General features: G+C 41.7%; 2 long non-coding RNA genes across 2 annotated transcripts; one reads left to right on the top strand and one right to left on the bottom strand.

The window, feature by feature from the left end:
* The first annotated feature begins 636 nt into the window (after window positions 1-636).
* LOC108716207 lies at window positions 637-7,157 on the top strand. The gene is made up of 3 exons (XR_005961375.1): window positions 637-824; window positions 1,598-1,719; window positions 7,029-7,157. It is a non-coding gene; the product is annotated as an uncharacterized LOC108716207 (long non-coding RNA).
* LOC108717026 lies at window positions 3,301-18,090 on the bottom strand. The gene is made up of 4 exons (XR_001935807.2): window positions 17,817-18,090; window positions 15,135-15,229; window positions 6,973-7,165; window positions 3,301-3,400 (listed from the first exon to the last, which is right to left on the bottom strand). It is a non-coding gene; the product is annotated as an uncharacterized LOC108717026 (long non-coding RNA).
* Window positions 18,091-25,403: the final 7,313 nt, after the last annotated feature.

The raw sequence follows: 25,403 nt of genomic DNA on the forward strand, positions 1-25,403 counted from the left end.
ATGCCGGATTTTCTGATACAGACTTTTCCATCCTCTGGGTTTAATAAACTCTGAAAAATTTGTGATTTTTTTAAAAGTCCGATTTTATAAAAAGAAATCACAAATTTTTCGTGATTTTTGCATTCGGAGTTTAGTAAATAACCCCCTAAGTATGAAGTAGAAATTGATATTCTGAGATAATTTGCAACTGGATTCCATTTTTTGATTACTTGTGGTTGTTGAGTTATTTGTCTTTAAATTCAGCAGCTCTCCCGTTTGGAATTTCAGCAATCTGGTTGCCAGGGTCCAAATGACCCTAGCAACCATGCATTGATTTAAATAAGAGACTGGAATAGGAATAGAACAGGGCCTGAATAGAAAGATGAATAATAGAATATAGCTATAACAATACAATTATAGCCTTACAGAGCACTGGTTTTTAAGTTGGGGTCAGTGACCCCCATTTGAAAGTTGGAAAGCATCAGAAAATTAAGGCAGATAATTCAAAAACTATGCACACTAAAAAATGAAGGCCAATTGAAAAACTGCTGAGCACCAGCCATTCCATAACAGATTAAAAGTTAACTTAAAGGTGAACCAAAATGTATTTTTACATTAAATTAAAGCCATAACGTTTTCTTTTGTAGTATGTTAAGTTATTTTTGGTTACCTAGGTCCAGGCCCTCTGTTTTACAACAGCTATGATCTCGTTGTTTGAAAGACTAATTCTACAGACGACCAGCAAATCACTCTGTATATCACCTGAAATGAGCTGATTTCTGGTTACCACAAATCATGTTTTATTGCAAAGCATAAACTCCATGGAAGCAACTGGGTCTGCCAAGGTATTGTGCACATCATACTAGATGCATTTATCAGCCAATATGGTCAAATAAGATCCTTTTTTCTTTATATGAGAACACCCCTCTGTTTTTAACCTCCTTTCCTTCCTTCCTTCCTTCCTTCCTTCCTTCCTTCCTTCCTTCCTTCTCTCCTTTCCTTCTTTCCTTTCCTCCCTATTCCTGCGTCTATTCCTTCATAACAACTGCATATCCCATCTTGCTGTGGAAAGGTTAATGGATAAGTCTTAAAAACATGGTATGGTTTTGCTTCACTTGGTGCAGTAACATTATTCTCTTCAGAACTTGCCCATATTTCACTTTTATCATTACAGAAATATTGTAATATAATTGCAGAGAAAGCCGTACCTGTAATCCCCTGTCTAGTTTGACCTAAAACCTCTTGATTGATGGGCCTTTTTCTAGCACATTTAGCAAAGGCATGTTCTATGTATTATTGTGTAATAAAGTTACCAAATGTGATTTCAGATTTTATGGATAGCTTCAGAAATGTTTTGCTTCGGTAGAAAAGGTTTGATTAGAAAAATGGCAGTTTCTTAATTGACCTTAATATAACGGCTTGAGTCCTGTAGCATTTTCAATCTGCCAAGGTAATAAAGATCATTCTTACTTTAGCTTGACATTTATTCTTCCTCAAAGCTATGCCCAATCATGAACCTTCAAGTGGTAACGTACACTGAACTAATGAGAATATTTCGTTTCCCTTCGTCAGTTAGTTACAGCTCTCATTTAAAAGCTTTCCTGTCTTGTTCTACAAGTGACAATAATACTGTCGTATTGGCCTGGAGAGAAAAAGGCAAAACCCATTTGAGGACAACATCTTTGAACATTTCTAAAGGCATTAATGGCTTTGACTACCACCCAGAAGTCAATGTGATTGGTATGTATTGGATACATTGCTATAGTCAGATTACGGTAACTTTAAAGGGGATATATCATAGATACCAACATCACTAGATGTCACTAAACTGTAATGTACAAGGGGATCTTATAGTGATAGATATAGATCAATGTTTGTGTTAACAAAGCATCAGATATTTGCAGATACATTTAAGGAGGAAAAAAGTAACGGACTGTAAAATACGAAGGAACAGCTTGTTAGGGAGGGTCGTACTCTTTGCTGTCAGTATTATAAATGAGGCAAACTGAAACTAAACAACATTCTCCTCCCAAAACGACTCAAAGAGAAAATATTAGACAACATACATTACAAAAAAGAGTGGGTAAAACAGAGTTTGTGCTGTTTATTGGGTTTATGTTTAACTTGTCTAAAATAAATATAACAACTTATGGCAGATTTGAAAGGTCCATCAAAAAGCAGAAGGAGGACACACTGCAGGGTGATTTAAAAAAACCTGGACTTTTTAGAGCAGATTAGTATTAAATGTTAAGCCTACATGAATATAGATGAAGTATATTTTATTTAGCAGCATGGGCAAACACAAGGGGTAACAAGGCTTAGGGAACTCACAGAAACCATTAAAAATAATGAAAAGTCTGCATATTTTTTAAATGATGTATTTTGCAAAGTTACCTGAAATTATTTTTACTTTTCAAAAAGCTTAAATTATCTTAATTTACATTTTTTTTAAACAAGCTTCTATAATCTTTGGGTTAAATTATTTAATGGCTGTTTGAAGATCTTTACATACAGTTGCCAAGCAACATAGCTAATCAAATAAGTGGTTTAAAGGGGTTGTTCATCTTTAAATGAACTGGTAGTAGATGTAGAGAGTGTTATGCTGAGAAAATTTGCAATTGGTTTTCATTTTTTATTATTTGTGGTTTTTGGGTTATTTAGCTTTTTATTAAGCACCTCTCCAGTTTGCAAATTCGGCAGTCTGTTTGCTAGGATCCAAATGACCTTAGCAATACGAAAAATGAATAGCAATAGAAATCGATCGTTCGATTATTCCATCGATCGTTCGATCGTAGGAATAGCGCAAAATCCTTCGACTTCGATAGTCGAAGGATTTTACTTTGACGGTCGAATATCGAGGGTTAATTAACCCTCGATATTTGACCCTAGGTAAATGTGCCCCTAAATGTGTAGCCTTACAGAGCATTTTCTTTTCAGTGACCCCCATTTGAAAGCTGGTAAAAGTCAGTAGAAGAAGGCAAATAATTGAAAAACTATAAAAAAAGAACAGATGAAGGCCAATTGAAAAGTTGCTCAGAATTAGCCATTCTATAACATACTAAAAGTTAACTACTCATTTAATGAATATTTGTAATAATAATAATAATAATGTGAATATTCACAAATGTTCTAATTTTATGTCAAGCATCCAAAGAAAGACATAGATAGAGAGACATACGCAACTTTGCATTTTAGTAAATTTAGTGTAGTCTGAGCGAATTTTTGCCTGGCGAAGTTTTGCGATGGGTGCGAAGCCGTCGCTGGCGAATTTACGCAGGTTAGTAGATTTCCCCCAAGGTATGAAGATCCAAATTATGGAAAGATCTGTTATTCTGAAAGTCTCAGGTCCTGAGCATTCTGGATAACAGGCTCCATACCTGTAGTAGCAATGAGGGTCCATATCCTTCCAAATGGTTCAGAACTGTAACATAGAATGGATAATAAATCCTGAGCAGTGAAGCAACTCCCCCAAGTATCAGAAGACAGAAGAGTTTTAAAAGTAATCAGTTAGTAATTGTTTCTTGACAGGTACTAAGAATATGGGACATTCATCACCAAGTGTGCATTCAGCGTGTTGCTGGGATATTTCCGAAATCTCTTCAGTTCCACTTAACCCTTTACTTCTATGAACCTCATGGTTGTCTGTTCCTTTCATTTAGCTATCAACTGAAACCTATCTATCTATCTATCTATCTATCTATCTATCTATCTATCTATCTATCTATCATCTGTCTGTCTGTCATCCCATATCTGGCCAGTCCTATGCTCAATTTTATCTGATTCATTAAGAATTCTATTGCTTCATTATACATTTTACAAAGGGACTAAGTTTTACCTGCAACTTATTAGCTGCTTTCAAAGTAAAACTCCCAAACTTGGCTGCCCTTTTATTAGACACCAGTGGGATCACCTGACTATAGCTGGGAAGGGTGGGAGCTACAACATGGAGCTGGACAGGCAGTTCTCAATGGGTCAGATGAGAATTGAGCGTAGGACTGGCCAGATATGGGATGACTTTGATGTAGTTGGTCAGCTTAAATATATTGCAATATATGGACAAACAATCCCTGTGTTGTTTAAAGGGTAAGGCATTTTTCAGTAGCAGTATGCACAAAATGTCTCTGTCTTAAATATATTGATAATGAGTTGAGTGCAGAGGACTCTTGTATTTGTCAATATGTATTTTGTGGTCACAGCCTCATTGCACCCCCGCCTAAAAATTTGTGGTGAGCACAACTTTCCCTTGTTTGCCTGTGTAATAACTTACCCCGGTGGTGTAGTGGGAGCGGGTCAGCAGGGACGCCTGCAGCCTCCTTGGCGGGACGCCCGCCACGCTGTGTTGGTCCTCTGTGAGCGTTGCTTAAGGCATGCGCGCCGCGCGTCTCCTCTATTTCTGCCTGATCTGTGATATCTGATACCTGTTGTGACCCCAGCCTGTTTCTGACTATCCTGACTTCTGTAATCCTGACCCTGCCTGGTAAACTGACTATTCTATATCCGCATCCCTTCTGATTGATCTCCTGGTTTGACCATTGCCTGTCTGACTCCACTTGTACTCTGCCTGCCCCGACCTGGCCTGATTTCACTATGCTTTGCCTACGCCTTGTACTGTGACCTTCTGCCCAAAAGACTTTTGCTTTACTGTCGTGCCACTTAGCTCGTCCAAAACCCTTCGCTTGGCATCTCTCTTATTAAGACCTGGCGAGATCCGATTAGCCGAGGGCTCCTCCCGAGGTGAAAGGCGGCTGTTAAAGGCAGAAACAAGAGCTGAGAACAGGATGCTTAGCATTGGTTCTGGATTTAGGGTGCCGACCGTGACAGGCTCATCTTTCAGTAGTTGATAAAATAACCTTGACAAGAAAAGGGAGTTTCTTCAGAGAGCAACATCCACATTTGAGTTATTTAGGCCAATTCAGTGTTGTTACAGCAGATTTTTCTCTACTCTTGTATTTAGTCTGGATTTTGATATTAAAATCCACATCTACCACATTTACAAGATTCAAAATTTTCAAAAGTGCAGTTAAAGGGATTGAATCCGAGTCACATATTAGAGAATTTGGTTTTGCTTGTCATTTAAAAAACAAGGTGCAGGTGCCTAGCTCTGTTTGCTTATCACATATTATAATAGCTTACATGATTTTTAATCTAGTTACATCTTTAGTAAAGCAGGTATCACTGTGCATCTTCCTTTATCTCACTACCTGTATTTTCCCTCAGGAAAATGTTTTTGTAAAAGGTGCCAAACCCTATATCAATCATATTACACAGGCAATTCACCTTGAAGTAAACTCTACTATAATGTAGCAACATTCAATTTCAATCTGCAATTGATCTTTATTTTTCATGGTTTATAGCTCCCTGGCTCAGGCTAAACGGTTACATGGTTTTGCTAGGGTCCCACTTACACTGGAAACCTTGAAGCAGTTTAAATGGCGAACTGGAAGATGAATAGATGAGAGGGTCTGAAAAGAAATATACATGTAACAGGTAGCGGGGGATTACATATAATCCTTTCAGGATCACAGTGTCTGAACAGTAGAGTGTTCCATTGCAGCCCTCTTTCTCGGCTGCGCCCTCGCTGGAATTGCCCAAAGGAAATATATGGTAGATGAACAGTAACTTGGTGTCAAAGTAAAATAATGAGAGAAATGGGTGCTAGTGATTATTAACCATATCTGAAGGTTTACTGAGAAGCAAAGGTACCCCATTGGTACACTTAATAGATGAGGCAATTGATTCAGCAAGACTTCAGGTACTTCAATTGTTAATACAGTGCTATGCAATATGTTGGCGCTATATAAATACATGTTGATAATAATAATAATAATAATCTCACTACAGGTGTCAGCCCCAGACTACCAGTATATAGTAGTGCCCGAGCCCATGGCCACTGCCTGCTTTTCATTCCATTGTCAATGTGAGCACTCGTTCACCCATGCATAGAGGGTGAGGTGGTCAGCTGAGTCGCTAAGGGCACTCAGCTTGTTTGGCCCAGCACTGCCTGAGTCCAACCACACTAAAGTCCCTAATGTGGCATCTACTAACCAATCTACTTTTCGTTGGTGGAGCATAGAAATACTCATGCTCATTAGCCCTGACTACCATACACCCCAAGGTGCTCTATGACAAGATGCTTGACTAACTTTATACCTCATTCACAAGTCCCCTGGCTTCACTAAGGGATGGTTGCCCCTCCTCATACAATGAGGGCTACCTTCACCTCAGGCCCCCTCACAAATCCACCTCCTGCTATGGTGGAGTCCAGAAAGGTTACATACACTTGAACCAATGGGCAATACTTCCCTGCCACAGGACGTCTTCAGTACTGACTGAGGCTTAAATTTCCTTTTCTCCTCCTACGTCCTCTGGGTCCCCTTACGTTTGTGATTTAAAAAATTACAAAATCTAGTATCAAATTTATCAGGTTTCTGTTGTCTGGGCTCACTAAGGGTGGTGGCACTCGCTCCATTTCATGGAGATTATTCGCCCAGTGACTAATCTCCATGAAATGCCTTCCCGCCGGCTATAATGTGAATCACCTGCTGGATGGCACTCAGATTGCTACGTTTTCCGAAGTCTCCTAAAGTTGCCTCACAAGGAAACTTTGGCGACTTTGGAAAGCCAAAGTGATCCGAGTGCCAGCGATTTACATTCTAGCTGGCGGGAAGGCATTTCGGGAGATTAGTCACCTGAAGAAGAGGAGATTTGTCGCTGGGCGACTAATCTCCCCCGAATCGCCATGTGTGCCACCTCCCTTAAACAAATGACCTGATAACATTTTAGCTTTTAGGCTGAGCATCAAGTTAATTTCAAGATGTAACTATAATAAAGCCACCTTCTTTATTAGGCCCACTTTGGCCTGTGTTTCAATTAAATGATGTATATATAGAGAACACTGTAACACCGTGTAATATAATAATATGATAAAGTTTCACATAAATACTACACATTATAAAATAAACCTTTTAGAACTACAGAAAGCGGTAATTTTACCTGAACCCATTGTAGACGTCTTTTTTCATCAACATTTCCTTGCTTTTTTTTTCCAGGTAATCAGCTTGGAGACAGGATCGACAATTACATTCTGGATGATTGACCCAGGTCAGAAAATCAAGCAGTTTTCAGGGTGCCACGGCACTTCGGAGATTAGCACAATGGCACATGGTGAGTGAGACAAGGCTTCTAACTGGAAGGAGCAACAAAGGTAATAGGTAGCACCTCCCATTGATAGAGAGATATAACATATAATGGTGTGCAGGGTCACATGATATATAGAGCAGAAATACAGGAGAAAAAAGTGTGTCCCATATACTTGCACCATCCCATTATCAAGTCTGAAATCCCAACAATATAAGTTAAAACTTAACTTTTATTAAATCAACTAATTCAACACAAGAAAGAGAAAAAAGAATTAAAAACAAGGTTAGGTAGGGTAGCTATATCGACACAAGGTCATTAGCTAGTATACGATACATAATGTCGAGAATGTAGCGTGGGTTTATGCTACAATAGCAACTATTGCCCACCATCAGTCTCGACTGCTGTCATGCTGGCATACCTCTGTGCATGTAAGGGGTAAATGGCATTTGGAGTTAAATAGGCGGGGGTATATGCACCTGGTCCCTTTTCTCACGGAAGGGATAGTAAAGCTTGAGAGGCGGAAGCAACCTTCCGATATCGAGAGCCCTCGTATCCTCCCACACCACCCTTCCTTTGTGATCAGTTCCCCAGTATAGGACGCAAGTAGCCGATCGGCAAAGTGCCTTAAAAGTTTTGGTCGGCAATTTTACGGTGCCCTTTACCAACCCTTCCGCCCTTCCTCCCTTCCTCCCTTCCTCCCTTCCACAGAGCCGCCCCAGCAATTGATCGTCCCTGCCTAACGGTTTTAAAATTAGATGCGCCTGACGCGCGTTTCGCTTGTCAATCCACAAGCTTTGTCAAAGGCTGTATTCGGCGCCAAAAATAGTGCAGGATTAAATAGGCAGGGGGATGCTCCTTTGATTTGAATTGGCCAATCGCGGAACAGGGGGAGGAGTTCAATCGTTGTACATTGACAGGAGAATGCTCCTTCGATTTGGATTAACCAATCGCGGAGCAAACATAGGAGTCCTGTCATTAAACATTGTGTCATGTCAATATTGAACACTATTTAAGCCTGAAAGTCAGGCCATTTGCAACAATGTATGGAGGCAATTTCCTGATGTCCATACAGTATCCAAATTCTGGTTTACTGATTAAAGTAACAAAGTTCAATAATTTTACAAGTAGATACTATGATGCAATCACCCTCTCTTCAAGCCAGAAATCGATGATTTAGAAAAAAGGGGGCGAGATTGTGTAGATTTATTGCTCATAAAAGCTATATCAAAAAGCAGTTAGATGAAAATATTCATCATAATACTTTCATTGAGACCAGTAGGGCTGAGCGCATTCAATAAAAAAATTAATTCACTTTCTTTTGCCAGGAGAGATGTTTCGACATCACCCCCCCGAATCCCTAGATTGATACTGCACAGACCAGTGGCATGCAATCCCTTACTGGAACTGTTATGGCATTCCATGAAATGTCTGCTCACTGGGGGGAGTGGTTTCTTGCTTTTACCCAGTCTGGGGCATTATCTATACTTAGTACATGTTCCAGGATTCTTTTTTTGAATGCACGGTTGGTCTTACCAATGTATATTTTATTACATGGGCAAGTTAGCAGGTAAATTACATTGATAGTATTACATGAAAAATATTGTGTAATTTTATAAGGTTTGCCAAATCTATCTGGAACTGATAGTTGGTTAAACATGAATTTACATGCTTTGCAGTTGCCACATGGAAATGTGCCCATTCTAGCAGATTGGGTTTTATGTTTGGAAAAGTGGCTTTTGACCAATCGGTCACGCAAATTGGGGGCTCTGCGACTACACAGTTGTGGACGTGGACCCAGTGTCATGGATAGAACTGGGTCAGTGAGTAAAATGTGCCAGTGTCTAGTGAGAGCAGAATTGATGTCTGGCCATTGTTTGCAGAACGTGCTAATAAATCTTATTGGTTGATCACTTGTACTATCCGTATGTTGTGGTCGAACCAGTAAACTTGTTCTCTCTGTTTTAATTGCTCTTTGGTAGGCCTTCTCAATAATAGATTTTGAGTAACCCCTTGCCATCAGGCGCTCTTTAAGTTCAGTTGCACGGTGTTTGAAGGTGGTCACATCTGAGCAATTTCGACGCAATCGAAGAAATTCCCCTGTTGGGATTCCCTTTTTAGTTGCAATGGGATGGTGGCTCTGAAAATGTAATATGGAATTAGTAGCAGTAGATTTTCGAAACAAATCTGTAGAGATTCTGCAGTCATGGTGGACTGTGTCCACTTACAATAAATATATTGAAAATAATATTGTGCCACGTGGCTTACGTATCAAGATCCTCCCCACCTTTGAGGTGCATGATGACAGTTTCAGGAAAAGGTGGGAGGACATTTTACACAAATGTTCCATGCAACTACTTCAATTGGCATGTGAACACGAGAATCAAACGGTTAAGGACCTAACTAATAAAATTAACGAGATTGAAAAACAATTGTCTGAGTTTTCCCAAAATGAACAATTTATATTACGTATGTCCAGAGTCAACACTGAGATTGATAGAATGGTGCAGGATACAATTGACAAAAAAAGACAGAAATATGTTCGCGATATGAATGACTATGCGGTGGGTACCATCTTTCAGTGGGGTCGGAAAGCTACGAACCGACGTCAGACATCACAAAGTGATCTCACATTATCTGATAAATCAGAGGATGACTCCTCACAACAAATCGGTAACATTAGGGGAGTAGATGCCCCGCCGACCTCTTCACTTTTTTTAGGGACAGAAGAAAGAAGAGGGTTAGGAGAGGGGGGAAGGGAATTAAGAAACCGGGACAGGTGGGCATACCCACGTCAGAATTACTGGGAGAGGGGCCAGTACAGAAAGAAAAGGACACAGAGAAACTAACTGTGATCAACTTAAGTGAACATGTCCTCACGGATATACAAAGTCATATATTAAGTAAAGGTTTGTCCTTCTCACCCAGTTTTGATATTAGTCAGTTCTCTCTCTATAAAGATCTTTTCCTTTTCTGTAGGAAACTACTACTAAGGAAATACTTTAATAAAGATGACGATCTAATTACTCAGTCAACTATGAACCCTTTCCTACGTACACCCAATCCCCTTAATCCGCATGATTTAGCAGAGTCTCACATACATGAACAAGACTCTTTCGATCAGGCAATTTCTGACCTGAATGACTTAATGATGGAACAGGCATCACCAATGGGCACTATGAAACCCAAGAGTCGCTTTATGCCACCTAAGAACACAAGCTCGGCAGTTAATGTTTTTTGTGAACTAGTCATGAAAGACTTCATGAAGTTACCCAAGTCACACTGTGATAATCTTACTAGAGAGGAACGACAGGCTATTCAAGAAATTTCTCAATGGGACGATATTGTAGTGAAACCATCAGATAAAGGGGGAAATGTGCTAATTTGGCCACGTATGATGTATATGACAGAGGCCCTCAAACAATTAAATGATAACCTGTGTTATCGTAAATTACATAGTGATCCCACTAACGAATTTAGGGTATCATACAACACTTTAATTGAGGATGGTTTTCAAACAGGGCTGATTACCAGAAATGAATATAAAGCCCTATTGAATATCTCCTCCACTACCCCTACATTCTACATGCTACCTAAAATACATAAGAATTTAACAAAGCCACCTGGTCGTCCAATAGTATCAGGTAATGGCAACTTATGTGAAAAGGCAAGCCAATATATTGATATCAAATTAAGGAGTTTCGTAACCAATCTCCCATCATATATTAGGGATACCAGTGACCTCCTTTCTAAATTGCAAGATATCAAAACTGATGAGGGTACCCTTCTAGTGGGATGTGATGTCGAGTCATTGTATTCATCGATTTCTCACAAACATGGCCTACAAGCTGTTAGATTTTTCATGGAGACTGAAAGCAGTTGGGATTATCAATTTATTGACTTCATGACTGAGTTAACCCAGTTTTGCCTAAATCACAATTTCTTTGTTTTCAACGATAAATTCTATTTGCAGGTGAGAGGAGTAGCCATGGGTGCTGCTTTCGCACCCACCTATGCCAACCTATTCATGGGTTGGTGGGAGGCTTTCTGGGTATTCGGTGACACTATGTCCCAATTCACCCAGTACATTACAACCTGGTTTCGATATATAGACGATCTGGTATTTCTATGGAATGGTAGTCGTGAATGCTTAGACCAATTTCTACATACGCTGAATGATAACAATCTTAATATCAGATTGACACATACTGTAAGCGATCACAAATTGGATTTCCTGGATGTAACATTAATCCTAGAGAGTGATGGCAGAATCTCTAAAGATTTTGATACGTAAGCCACGTGGCACAATATTATTTTCAATATATTTATTGTAAGTGGACACAGTCCACCATGACTGCAGAATCTCTACAGATTTGTTTCGAAAATCTACTGCTACTAATTCCATATTACATTTTCAGAGCCACCATCCCATTGCAACTAAAAAGGGAATCCCAACAGGGGAATTTCTTCGATTGCGTCGAAATTGCTCAGATGTGACCACCTTCAAACACCGTGCAACTGAACTTAAAGAGCGCCTGATGGCAAGGGGTTACTCAAAATCTATTATTGAGAAGGCCTACCAAAGAGCAATTAAAACAGAGAGAACAAGTTTACTGGTTCGACCACAACATACGGATAGTACAAGTGATCAACCAATAAGATTTATTAGCACGTTCTGCAAACAATGGCCAGACATCAATTCTGCTCTCACTAGACACTGGCACATTTTACTCACTGACCCAGTTCTATCCATGACACTGGGTCCACGTCCACAACTGTGTAGTCGCAGAGCCCCCAATTTGCGTGACCGATTGGTCAAAAGCCACTTTTCCAAACATAAAACCCAATCTGCTAGAATGGGCACATTTCCATGTGGCAACTGCAAAGCATGTAAATTCATGTTTAACCAACTATCAGTTCCAGATAGATTTGGCAAACCTTATAAAATTACACAATATTTTTCATGTAATACTATCAATGTAATTTACCTGCTAACTTGCCCATGTAATAAAATATACATTGGTAAGACCAACCGTGCATTCAAAAAAAGAATCCTGGAACATGTACTAAGTATAGATAATGCCCCAGACTGGGTAAAAGCAAGAAACCACTCCCCCCAGTGAGCAGACATTTCATGGAATGCCATAACAGTTCCAGTAAGGGATTGCATGCCACTGGTCTGTGCAGTATCAATCTAGGGATTCGGGGGGGTGATGTCGAAACATCTCTCCTGGCAAAAGAAAGTGAATTAATTTTTTTATTGAATGCGCTCAGCCCTACTGGTCTCAATGAAAGTATTATGATGAATATTTTCATCTAACTGCTTTTTGATATAGCTTTTATGAGCAATAAATCTACACAATCTCGCCCCCTTTTTTCTAAATCATCGATTTCTGGCTTGAAGAGAGGGTGATTGCATCATAGTATCTACTTGTAAAATTATTGAACTTTGTTACTTTAATCAGTAAACCAGAATTTGGGATACTGTATGGACATCAGGAAATTGCCTCCATACATTGTTGCAAATGGCCTGACTTTCAGGCTTAAATAGTGTTCAATATTGACATGACACAATGTTTAATGACAGGACTCCTATGTTTGCTCCGCGATTGGTTAATCCAAATCGAAGGAGCATTCTCCTGTCAATGTACAACGATTGAACTCCTCCCCCTGTTCCGCGATTGGCCAATTCAAATCAAAGGAGCATCCCCCTGCCTATTTAATCCTGCACTATTTTTGGCGCCGAATACAGCCTTTGACAAAGCTTGTGGATTGACAAGCGAAACGCGCGTCAGGCGCATCTAATTTTAAAACCGTTAGGCAGGGACGATCAATTGCTGGGGCGGCTCTGTGGAAGGGAGGAAGGGAGGAAGGGAGGAAGGGCGGAAGGGTTGGTAAAGGGCACCGTAAAATTGCCGACCAAAACTTTTAAGGCACTTTGCCGATCGGCTACTTGCGTCCTATACTGGGGAACTGATCACAAAGGAAGGGTGGTGTGGGAGGATACGAGGGCTCTCGATATCGGAAGGTTGCTTCCGCCTCTCAAGCTTTACTATCCCTTCCGTGAGAAAAGGGACCAGGTGCATATACCCCCGCCTATTTAACTCCAAATGCCATTTACCCCTTACATGCACAGAGGTATGCCAGCATGACGGCAGTCGAGACTGATGGTGGGCAATAGTTGCTATTGTAGCATAAACCCACGCTACATTCTCGACATTATGTATCGTATACTAGCTAATGACCTTGTGTCGATATAGCTACCCTACCTAACCTTGTTTTTAATTCTTTTTTCTCTTTCTTGTGTTGAATTAGTTGATTTAATAAAAGTTAAGTTTTAACTTATATTGAGACTTGATAATGGGATGGTGCAAGTATATGGGACACACTTTTTTTTTCTCCTGTATTTCTGTTCTAACTGGAAGGAACAGTAAACTTTCTAATCTTTTTCCTTGTTATACAAAGCTTTTTTCTTTTCTTATTTTAGCCAAGTGTCATACTGTGTGTTTTGTAATTGCTAGTATTTATAGAAGAAGAATATACCCCACTATAGCATATATATATATATACTGTGAGAAGCGCACGTTTAGAAGCAGTGTTGAAACTATACCTGCCATATACTCTCACACCAATAATAAGTCTCACTTGAATAGACTCACTGATCTGCCTCCCGGTCTATCTGTCTATCCATCTATTTACCTATGCCACAGCACAGTACTGAATGGCCATGAGTTGATGCAAAATCCCAGCAGCCAAATGTAAATCTCAAGGTGTTGATGTATTTGGAGCTACATAACAGACAAGAGCAGCACTCCATCAGGAACAGGAACTCATTATCTGACTTCTTTCCTGTCCAACCATTATTTATTTATGAAAGATTGATTAAATAATTATAAAGACAAATTTAGAACCTGTATAAATGAGCAGTGCATTTGGCATATTAGTTGGTAGTATTCCGTACTGTTAAATATGTATGTGTGTATGCCTCTCTGTAATTTAGCTGCTAAGGAAAGCACATTAGTTACACATTTAGGTACAGGAAGAGCAGACATAAGAGCTACTCTATTGTGGCTCAAAAACAGATGCAGCAGGAGCATTTTTCGGTTGGCTGCATGCTCTCTACTTTCTGGCAAAAGTTTGGGGAAAACCCAGTGCACAAAGTAGAGAATGGGTTTGCTGAGATGGGAGTGGGAGAACTTGACTGGTATGTAGACAACCCTGAACTCAACCCAACTGAACACTGGTGGGATGAACTGGGATACACAGCTTGATCCCAAATATCAGTGTCCAACCAAACCAATGCTCTTGTGGCTGAATAGAAGCAAATCCCACCAGGAACTATAGCAGGGGTCCCAAACCTTTTTTTACCAGTGACCAACATTCAAAAATAAAAGAAGTTGGGGAGCAACACAAACATGAAAAGTCCCTTGGGATGCCATATATGGACTGTGATTGACTATTTGGTAGCCCCTGTGTGGGCAGGCAGCCAACAGAAGGCTATATTTGGCAGTACACCTGGTTTTTATATAATCATAACTTGCCTCCAAGCCTGGAATTGATCTATAAGAACATGTTTTGCGGCCACTGGGAGCAACATCCAAGTGGTTGGTGAGCAACATGTTGCTTATGAGCCACTGGTTGTGGGTTCACTGATCTAAAGGAAACCCTTCCCAAAAGTGGAGTGTGCTGTATAAGCAAAGGAAAGACCAGCTTCATATTAATACCTTTGATATGTTCAAAAAATATAATTAATCAATCACTAGCATTTCATTCCCAGAAACCAGTTTCCTGAAAATGATTATTTTCCCCATCACAGTCAGGTTTTAACACTACAGTTACCCAAAAGCCTTGGCCCAATGCAGGGAAATGTAAGGAAGTAGGGTTGCTGCAAACTTGCATAGGGTAATGCTTGCGCTAACCCAACTTCCAGCACTTATTAGGTTGGGCCTAGAAGTTCAATTATATAAAAACAATTTTAGTCTCCCTTTAATGCAGTCTATTTTAACTTTCTTACATACATTCCACAGCACTAGCTAACAGCACTTTATTTCTGGTAGTAGACTATGAATCCATTTTGTTCTCTCTTGAGTTGTTCTATTTTCATATGAATTTCCTATGAATAAAAACAAACAAAAAATGTAAATAGTTGAATTTATACAAATTTACAGGATCACGGATTAAATAAAGATTTAGCTGCATCCAATCCTCTAATAAAAAGCATTTGGAAAGATCAATAGCTTTTCATCAGAGATGTGTACGTGCCCAGTACATTGTGACCTAGTAACAAATGCCTGCCCATAGCACTATATAAATTCAATCAGCGTTATGATATTGATTTGCAGACATCGCAAGAGCAATTGAAGCTGCAGCTTAAACGATCAAGTAACTGGAATTAGGAGATAATATTAATGCACAGTTTATACATGTATTTTTACAGTCTAAAATATACAATGTTTAGAAGTAGGGTTTAAAGGAAGACTAAACTACAAATCACTTAGGGGGCTGCCAATTTTTAATCACACCCCAGTGATTATAATCCCTATCCATCTGCCCCAGGCTGGCACTCCTTTTCTTTCAAAATATGCACCAACCCAGGGTAATTTGGTGTAGAACGGCTGCCATATTGATTCCTGATCTTAATCACCTGTGCTGCCCCAGGTGGGTGCACCCATACTATAAAACCTTTGTGGTTCTTCTTGTACTGTGCATGAGTCTGGTTTTATTCGATGCAGTGGATACCTGGGAGCCAGCAGCAAGATGGTGGTGGAGAATTTAACACTGAATTCCCTCTAGGCCAGTGCAGTTTTTAAAGAAGAGGAGCAGCAGTTCAGGGTACGGGGCTAACAATGAAATATACAGATGTAATTTGATATCCTACCAGTATCCTGGCTGCAATCGAATTCCTGGAATTCCTGCAAACTTTGCACCTTTTATTAAAGGGCTTATACAGGTATGGGACCTATTATCCACAATTCTTGGGTCCTAGGGTTTTCTGGATAAAGGGCAGGGTTGGACTGGGCCAATGGGACACTGGGAAAACACCAACCCAGACCTGTTCCCTGGGCACCATCCCTGGCCCTGATCATGTTCACAACAATATAAGGTGCCCACATCAAGGGACGGAAGAGGATTTGCGGATGGGGCAGGGGGGCTGTGACTGGGACAGGGGGAGGGGTTTGAGGCTGCGATGGGGGGCCTGGAGTAGAGGTTGCAGCTGGGACAGAGGGCCCAAGGCTGAGGGGGGGGGGGTTGCAGCTGGGGCAGCCCTGGACCCTCCAGTCTTACACTAATTTTTTTGTAATCTAAGCCTACCAAAAAATTATTTAAACATAAAATAAACCCAAAAGTAATGTTTTGCCTCCAATAAGGCTTAATTATATCTTAGTTAGGATCTAGAAAAAGTATCTGCAATCCGATGCTTTCTGAATACCGAACTTCTGGATAACGGATCCCAAAACTGTACAGCAAAATAAGCAGGTGCGACCCATAGAAACCAAGCAATAGTTGCTTTATAATTTGATGCACTAAACCAGAACAAGTGAAACAGCGGAATGCTTGCTGTGTGTAACTGGCTCTTTGCCCGTATAACTGCATCAGTCCCCAGTGTCACAAAGTTTGGCAGCTCCAGTTAGGATCAGAGTATATTTGGCAGAGCCCGTGCAGGACAGCTCAGTGAATATGCGGCACTGCCAGGTTTTAATAACACTGTGCAACAAGAAGGTGCTAATTGGAGTGGGATTTGCAAATAGTCACAGTCTGTAGAATTGTTAGCACCTTTCTCCCCTGTAGGGCTTTACATTTTTCCTGACATTTTACAAGTAGTTTTTCACTCCCAGTTTTTTTTTTTTTTGCTCTGTCTCATGCAATTGCAATTTCCCAATATTTTCCGCACTTGCAGTGTCACTGTCTTACTTTAACTTTCTCAAAATCATGCCAGAAATCAGATTTCTACTGTAGCAAAACTGCATGCTTTGTGCCTCTTGATGTCACTACAGAGCTGCTTATTTCCAGCCTGGAACTAGTGGGAAGAGCAGAAATGCAATTTGTCATTACACAGACTTCCCAGCAGAACAAGGAGAGACGGCTTTTGTTATTTCCTTGTCATCTGAAGAAATTTCTGCTTCATGCTATTGCCTTTGGCTCCATAAATGTGAATCCAAGCTCTATGCACAAGCCAAAATCTGTGATGGTTGCACTGTGGTTCAACTAGGTCAATAAATTTGACATTATAGCTGTTGGGGGTGCTGGGAGTCACAGGTCATTAGCTGTCTTTATTCACATAATACATGGCTGTCACCCACAGAATGTGTTATTATTGCAAAAGTCGGTGTAGTCTTTGTATTAGTGTCACAGATGTGGGCAGCAGTGGTAGTCTTTCCTTTATCAGGAAACTTAATAAATACTGGGATTAAATTCTGGTATACATTGGTTCCCTGACCTCACCCGTATCACACTGAAGTTAAAGCTGCGCAAGAGAGTAGAGGCCATACACATGCATGTATTATAGTGTACACATATAATAATGAATATATTCCATAATTCATAATGGCATTTTACAGCACCAGACATATTCAATTTTATATAATGTATATTGCTCTTGTAACAATTGAATCTGTATTAACCCTTTAGACCACATTAGTCATAAAGAGAAGGAAGGTATCAAATTTAGTGAGGAAAAAATAAGATGTTAGAGGACCCACCTACTTTTCACCTAATGCAAGCAGCCAAGGTCTTGATTCCTAGGAATTGGAAGAATAAAGAGGCGCCGACATATAACAATTGGGTAAATTCTGTGGAAGAAATAAGAACATTAGAGGAATTAACATATATTTATCACAATAATAGTGGCAGGTACTGGAAAATATGGTATCCATGGCATAGGTTTATGGGAGAAATGGCTAAGCCCGGTATTGGGATCTCAAATATAGCATAAGGCGGTGCAAAGTATCCCCCCCTTACCCCTTTTTTTTCTGTATCCCTTTGTTTGTTTTTATTTTCTGTTTTTCTGGATATTGTTTGTACTATGTATTTACTTTGTATGTTTTGTTTTGTGGTCTTTTTTTTTTGGAAAAATTTGATTAAATAAAGAAATTTAAAAAAAAAAATTTAGTGAGGAATGAAAAATAACATTTCTGCACATCATTCTCAGAACTCATAATTTGCCATGTTGATTACCTTGAGTTATCAGCTATGACCAGTGAGCATAAAGACATTAAGGGTAATTTATAAACACCTCTGCTAGTGCGGTAACACTAAAATGTTGTACTTATTGGCACCATTTATTAAATATACTTGTGTACAAAAATGTCTTCAAAATAAATCTGCACGCACTCCTGCGACCACAGCCATGAGGGTAAAAGAATAACTTAATTCCATGTAGTTAAAAGGTATGTGTCCGACATAAGGTATGCGTATGCGTCCGACATATTTGTTTCACTAATGTCCAGAAGAGATTAGAGCCGGCTTTTTTCTTTTTGTTATTTTGTACAAAAATGTACCTTGCACTTCCGTATAGTATTTGTTCCTATTGACACTGGGGAACCCTAGTGATAATTCCAGGGTTCCCAAAGTAAGTTGCGTCAATAGACAAAGCCAGGTCTGGAGCAGCAATCTGTGGATTCTAGCAAACACCAAAGGGCATTCTGTAAAATGCCATAGACTAGTGGGTCAGAAAAAACTCAACCCACACCTAACCCTTACCAGCAAAACCCTAACCCGCACCCAACCCCAAAAAATGTCATTGTAGGACCTGTGCCTAACCCATACCCGCATCTTTTCATTCTGTACACTACTTCTATCCAAGCCTTTGGTTTAAAGACAAGGAAACTGCAGTGGAGAAGTGTACTTCCACAGTCCGGCCTGCACCCAACCCTAACCTGCAATGGTTGGCCAAATTTCACAGAAAGTCTTGGGTTACGCCGTATGTCACTACCATAGACAGTTACTATTCATTGGGCCTGTGGGGGTACTCCGTGGACCTCTGAATACTTCAAATGCTAGGGCTCATTTTGACACTGCACTTGTGCAAGACTTGTGTCACAAGAATCACGATAATGCAATTTTAATGCCGCACCCTCGAATCCCTACTCTGAAAATGTACCCTGCAACTTGCATCAGAATTGCAAGTGGTAGCCACATCTTCCTGTGGCCACAATTACACTGGAATTTTGGGGGGAAATGCTTTTTGTTGCTGCTGGATATAAAGAAAAGCCTGGGATGTGGTTAATTATACAGCAGGTGCAACTAAATAGGTACCACATGCATGCTTTATACCAGTAATAAAACACTCGTACTGGAAGGGAAAATGCACCAAAGGAAACTACAGTGTTCTTGTTAACCTGCTAACATGAAAGCAAAACAAACATAGGCAAATGAGGGCACCAGAGGCTGCTGGCTAGTGCTCGGTACAAGGGAAAGGAACCATATGCTGTTGCCACGTCTCCCTAACAGATAGGGTGTTATAAGCATGTCACAGAAAATCTGCCTGAAAGACAAAAATAGTACAGCTAATGGCTTAAGTGCAGAGGAGATAGTGCACCTTCCTAACAGCACAGATGTTACTTGTTCTAATGGCTGCTCTGAAGTTTCATTTAATAGCATTATAAGCCATTTCTCATTGGATACCTCACACCCAATCTTTTACATTTACAGAGACTCTAATGTTATAATATGGGAGAATTTAAGCCTTTTAGCAGATATGTTTCCTGCAGGTGCAGGTTGAAATGGATTGCTCTGTCCACGACGGTCCAAGGAATAGAATAAGGATGTTTCCTGAACCCCAGCCTTTAGGCAATAAAGCATGTAGGATTATGCGCAATATGCGCTGTATTTGCCCTAACCTCCTGTTTTGCCAAGTTAGGTGCCCTTTAATACAAAGCACTACATTCAAGTTATAGAGAAATGATGTCATATCATATACCACACCCACAATTAACCTCATCAGCTTCATCTTATGGCTAGGTGTAGCAGTTACATTCACATTAAACTTTATTGGACATGACTGTCCAAAAGAATAAACACCTTTTTATAATCCTATATATATATATATATATATAAAATGTACAGATAGCTACAGCAATTTCTTAGAGCTTGGTGTACCAATGGAGCCATGGGCCATAAGCAGCCAGCCTAAAAACCTTTATTATAGTCAAATTTCCTAAACAGATAGGGACAGATTATGGTGTACAAATACCACTGTGGGGTGTACCTATGTACAATGAAGAAGAACCCTGGGCTGGTTTAAAGACATTTACAGCAAATCCATCCACACCACAAAGTCCTATCACTAGTGATGATCGAATTTATTCGCCAGCTATGGATTCACAGTGAAATTCAGAATTTCGCCATGTGCAAATTTAAAATTTGTGTGCAAAACTGCGGTGAAAATTCACTGCGGAAAAATTAGCATTGAAAAAATGCCCTTAAGAAAAAATGCCCATTCACTTTAAGGGTGGTGGCAGACGGGGAGATGTCACCCAGCGACGAATCTCATCTACGGCGGGCACTAATCTCCTTGTACTGCTTTCCCACCGGCAAAATCGCTTTGGATTTCCGAAGTGAGGCAACTTTGCGCAACTTCGGAAATCCAAAGTGATCCCGTGTTCTTGCCAGCGGGAAGGCAGTGAGGGAGATTAGTTGCCCGCAGTAGAGGAGATATGTCGCTGGGTGACTAATCTCCCCGTCTGCCACCACTCTATAGGGATGTAGCGAACGTCGGAAAAAAAGTTCGCGAACATATTCGCGAACTTGCGCAAAAATGCGAGCGGTTCGCGAACGGTTCGCGAACCCCATAGACTTCAATGGGAAGGCGAACTTTAACATCTAGAAAAGACATTTCTGGCCAGAAAAATGATTTTAAAGTTGTTTAAAGGGTGCAACGACCTGGACAGTGGCATGCCAGAGGGGGATCAAGGGCAAAAATGTATCTGAAAAATCTGCCTGTGTGTGCTTGGAAGAGATAGTGTAGGGGGAGAGCTGTTAGTGATTTCAGGGACAGATGATAGTAAGTTTGCTGGCTAGTAATCTGCTTGATACTGCTCTGTATTGGAGGGACAGAAGTCTGCAGGGATTTGAGGGACATTTTAGCTTAGGTAGCTTTGCTGGCTAGTAATCTACTGTTCTCTTTAAACAACTGCCATAACGTTGACCTTGTAGGCATTGTTTGCCCAGTTTTTTTGGACGCAGCCACTGAAGCACAGTTGCCAGAAAAAATATGCCATATAAATGCTGAAAATAGTCATTTTTTCGCCATAACGTTGACCTTGTAGACATTGTTTGCCCAGTTTTTTTGGACGCAGCCACTGAAGCACAGTTGCCAGAAAAATATGCCATATAAATGCTGAAAATAGTAATTTTTCGCCATACCGTTGACCTTGTAGACATTGTTTGCCCAGTTTTTTTGGTTGCAGCCACTGAAGCACAGTTGCCAGAAAAAATATGTCACGTAAATGCTGAAAATAGTCATTTTTTGCCATATACGTTGAGTCAACGTATGGCAAAAAATGACTATTTTCAGCATTTATATGGCATATTTTTTCTGGCCTCTGTGCTTCAGTGGCTGTGGCCAAAAAACTGGGCAAACAATGCCTACAAGGTCAACGTCGTTGACCTTGTAGGCATTGTTTGCCCAGTTTTTTTGGCCACAGCCACTGAAGCACAGAGGCCAGAAAAAATATGCCATATAAATGCTGAAAATAGTCATTTTTTTGGTCGCAGCCACTGAAGCACAGTTGCCAGAAAAATTATGCCATATAAATGCTGAAAATATAAATTTTTTTGGTTGCAGCCACTGAAGCACAGAGGCCAGAAAAATTATGCCATATAAATGCAGAAAATATGCATTTTTTTGGTCGCAGCCACTGAAGCACAGTTGACAGAAAAATTATGCCATATAAATGCTGAAAATATAAATTTTTTTGGTTGCAGCCACTGAAGCACAGAGGCCAGAAAAATTATGCCATATAAATGCAGAAAATATGCATTTTTTTGGTTGCAGCCACTGAAGCACAGAGGCCAGAAAAAATTAAACCAGTAGGGTTTGCACCCTAGTTTGTAACGGTGGCGGAGGGAGGAGGAGGACGCTAAAGGACAGCTGTGTGTGGAGTCATGAGGCTTGAAGAGAAGGACAGCTGCATAGAAGTCAGAACAAGTCTTCCGGCGTGCAGTACCCTCCGAGATCCACCCCTCATTCATTTTAATAAAGGTCAGGTAAATCGACACTTTTGTGACCTAGGCGAGTTCTCTTCTCAGTTACAATCCCTCCTGCTGCACTGAAGGTCCTTTCTGAGAGCACACTTGAGGCTGGGCAAGACAAGAGGTTCATGGCAAATTGTGACAGCTCTGGCCACAGATCAAGCCTGCGCACCCAGTAGTCCAGGGGTTCATCGCTCCTCAGAGTGTCGATATCTGCAGTTAATGCCAGGTAGTCCGCTACCTGCCGGTCGAGGCGTTCTTTGAGGGTGGATCCAGAAGGGTTGTGGCGCTGCCTTGGACAGAAAAACATTTGCATGTCTGACGTTACAGACTGGCCAAAGGGCTTTGTCCTTGCAGGTGTGCTCGTGGCAGGATTACTGGCACCTCTGCCCCTGGAATGTTGATGAGTTCCTGAAGTGACATCACCCTTAAAAGCATTGTACAACATGTTTTGCAGGCTGGTTTGTAAATGCCGCATCTTTTCGGACTTGTGGTATGTTGGTAACATTTCTGACACTTTATGCTTGTACCGAGGGTCTAGTAGCGTTGCGACCCAGTACAGGTCCTTCTCCTTAAGCCTCTTGATACGGGGGTCCTTCAACAGGCATGACAGCATGAAAGACCCCATTCTCACAAGGTTGGATGCAGAGCTATCCATCTCCGCTTCCTCATTATCAAGGACTGCATCATCCACGGTCCTCCTCCCCCCAGCCACGTACAAGACCAGGGGTCCCCAAAAGGTCACCACTAGCCCCCTGGGAAGCCTGCTCCTGTTGGTCCTCCTCCACAAAGCCACCTTCCTCCTCTGACTCCACTTCTGGCACCTCTCCCTGCGTTGCAGCAGGTGCCTGGGTTCGTTCTGGTGATTCCGACCAGAAATCGTGCGCTTCCAGCTCCTCGTCACGCTGGTCTACAGCCTCATCTGTCACTCGTCGCACGGCACGCTCCAGGAAGAAAGCGAAGGGTATTAGGTCGCTGATGGTGCCTTCGGTGCGACTGACCATATTTGTCACCTCTTCAAAAGGTCGCATGAGCCTGCAGGCATCGCGCATAAGCACCCAGTAACGGGGGAAAAAAATCCCCAGCTGTGCAGATCCAGTCCTACCACCCAGTTCAAAAAGGTACTCGTTGACGGCCCTTTGTTGTTGCAGCAGACGTTCCAACATAAGGAGCGTTGAATTCCAGCGAGTCTGGCTGTCAGAAATCAAACGCCTGACTGGCATGTTGTAGCGCTGCTGAATGTCAGCAAGGCGTGCCATGGCTGTGTAGGAACGTCTGAAATGGGCCGACACCTTTCTGGACTGGGTGAGAACGTCCTGGAATCCTGGGTACTTGGAGACAAAACGTTGGACTATTAAATTTAACACATGTGCCATGCAGGGCACATGTGTTAAATTGCCTAGTCTCAACGCTGCCAACAGATTGCTTCCATTGTCACACACCACTTTTCCGATCTGCAGTTGGTGTGGGGTCAGCCACCGATCGGCCTGTGACTGCAGAGATGACAGGAGTACAGATCCGGTATGGTTTTTTGCTTTCCAGGCACGTCATCCCCAAGACAGCGTGACAACGGCGTACCTGGCACGTCGAATAGCCTAGGGGGAGCTGGGGGTGCACAGGTGTGGAGGAGGAGAAGGAGGACCCAGCAGCAGAGTAAGAAGAAGAAGAAGACGAGGTAGAGAGCGATGGAGGAGTAGAGGTGGTGGCAGAACCGCGTGCAATCCGTGGCGGTGACACCAACTCCACTGTTGTTGTTGAGCTACCCATTCCCTGCTTCCCAGCCATTACCAAGTTCACCCAGTGGGCAGTGTAGGTGACATACCTGCCCTGACCATGCTTGGAGGACCATGCGTCAGTAGTCATATGGACCTTTGGCCCAACACTAAGTGACAGAGATGCGGTAACTTGGCTCTGCACATGTTGGTACAGGTGTGGTATTCCCTTTTTAGAAAAAAAATTGCGGCTGGGTACCTTCCACTGCGGTGTCCCAATTGCTACAAATTTGCGGAAGGCCTCAGAGTCCACCAGCTGGTATGGTAAAAGCTGGCGGGCTAAGAGTGCAGACAAGCCAGCTGTCAGACGCCGGGCAAGGGGGTGACAGTCAGACATTGGCTTCTTACGCTCAAACATGGCCTTCACAGAAACTTGGCTGGTGGCAGATGACTGGGAATGGGAACAGGTGGTCAAGGTGGAAGGCGGAGTGGAGGGTGGTTCAGACGGGTCAAGGAGAGCAGAGGTAGAGCAGTAAGATGCTGGACCAGAAGGAGTGTGGCTTTTAGTTTGCCTGTTGCCTTTGAGGTGTTGCTCCCAAAGTGCTTTGTGCTTGCCGCTCATGTGCCTTCGCATAGAAGTTGTACCTATGTGGCTGTTGGGCTTACCAAGGCTCAGTTTCTGACTGCACTCATTGCAAATTACAATGCTTTTGTCAGAGGCACACACATTAAAAAAATCCCACACTGCTGACTTTTTGGAAGTGTGCGATCTGGCGGTAACAGTAGAAGTTGGCGGAGTTGGCGGTATTGGCGGCAATGGCGGGTGCGTTGGCCGGCTGAACACAGGTGCCGATACATGTTGTTGCCCTACTGATCCCTGCGGGCTGTCCTCCCTGCTTCTTCTAAGTCTTATTCTCCTACTGCCTCTCTGACTCTCCGTCTCTCCATCTGAACTACCCTCCTCTTGCTCTCTTCTACTAGGCACCCACAAAACATCAATCTCCTCATCATCATTCTCCTCAGATGCATCAATTTCTTCTGACACATCACAGAAGGAAGCAGCAGCGGGGACCTCCTCCTCATCACTCATTATGTCCATCTCTATCGTGTTCTCTGCCAGAATTAAATCTGGTGTAAGGTCCTCATCTCCTTCATCTTCTTCTGGCAATAATGGTTGCGCATTACTCAGTTCAAGAAACTCATTGGAAAATAACTCCTCTGACCCCAGTGAAGAAGGGGCACCGGTGGTGGAGGAAGTGTTACGTGGGGTGGCCATAGCAGTGGAGGATGAGGAGGATGTTGTGGTAAAGTTAGAAACGGTAGAGGATGGGGTGTGCTGTGTAAGCCAGTCAACTACCTCTTCAGCATTTTGGGAGTTCAGGG

Source organism: Xenopus laevis, chromosome 5L (assembly GCF_017654675.1).
Source record: "Xenopus laevis strain J_2021 chromosome 5L, Xenopus_laevis_v10.1, whole genome shotgun sequence".
NCBI classification, from domain to species: domain Eukaryota; kingdom Metazoa; phylum Chordata; class Amphibia; order Anura; family Pipidae; genus Xenopus; species Xenopus laevis.